This window comes from Penaeus monodon, chromosome 30 (assembly GCF_015228065.2).
Source record: "Penaeus monodon isolate SGIC_2016 chromosome 30, NSTDA_Pmon_1, whole genome shotgun sequence".
Classification (NCBI taxonomy): Eukaryota; Metazoa; Arthropoda; class Malacostraca; order Decapoda; family Penaeidae; genus Penaeus; species Penaeus monodon.
Window position 1 is genome coordinate 8236152 of NC_051415.1, and position 929 is coordinate 8237080.

Genomic DNA, 929 nt, shown 5'->3' on the forward strand with positions numbered 1-929 from the left:
GCGGATAAGACCTTAGAATGTCTCTCGTGTACATGTATATAACACATAATCCGTTCAGCGTAACTGCAGTGTACTCGAAGACTTTCCCGTAAGCGTCTTTCAGCCAGCAAAGCCTCATCAAACACGCGTATCAAACATTGAAACATATCTTCCATACGGAATCAATACGCCAGAGCGGACGTCCGTCAGAGACAGAACAGCTTTCGTACGGGATTGTGAGTTACGGCTCCTATGGTGGCAATGGCTAATCGTACGTTATATAGGGTAATCCCTGATGGGGTGCCTATGCCTAATGGATGTTAATGTCACAGTGGAATTCCATGACGCAATACAATAGTCGCTTCCGCAACTCTCTTCGTTTATTTTGCCCAAGGGTGCGCTTTCTATCTGAATATAATTTAGATATCGTACTGTACTCTCGTCGAAACACGGACATTACCCCGCGATCCGCGCTAAATACCGAGCTAGTAAGTGTACCCGGGAACAAACAGCTTACCGTTAAATAGTCATCGCTAAAGAATTTACCCCGACGACGAACCGTAGATCTAAAATATTAAACGGACTCCTTCCACCCCTCCCCGTCCCCCTTCTCCCCATCGCACCGACGTCGAAGCGACTGCCACCTAATCAGAATATACCATCAGAGGGATACCTAAAAGCTCGAGATTTATTTATGCATAAAGTCTAAAGTAATGCTATTTCATAATTTCTCGTCTCTTGATGGCAGCCATTACGGTTCAGGTTTACAGTTCGGGGAGATCAAAGCCGCGGCCATTACAAACCACGGCAGACTCGACCGGCTTCGCTAATTATGGATATGGCGTGCAACGGCGATAACGAGCAGATCTTACTAATTGGAAATCTTGGGGTTATGTGTTACTGATCGGCTGGCTGGCTGGCTGGCGCAAGGGCCGATCTTATCAAGGCGT

General features: G+C 46.8%; 1 protein-coding gene across 1 annotated transcript in view; it reads right to left on the reverse strand.

Annotated features, from left to right (window-relative positions):
- Positions 1-929, reverse strand: part of LOC119592508 (teneurin-m-like) — a gene marked incomplete in the record, with an annotated part of 54907 nt that overhangs the window by 3745 nt on the left and 50233 nt on the right.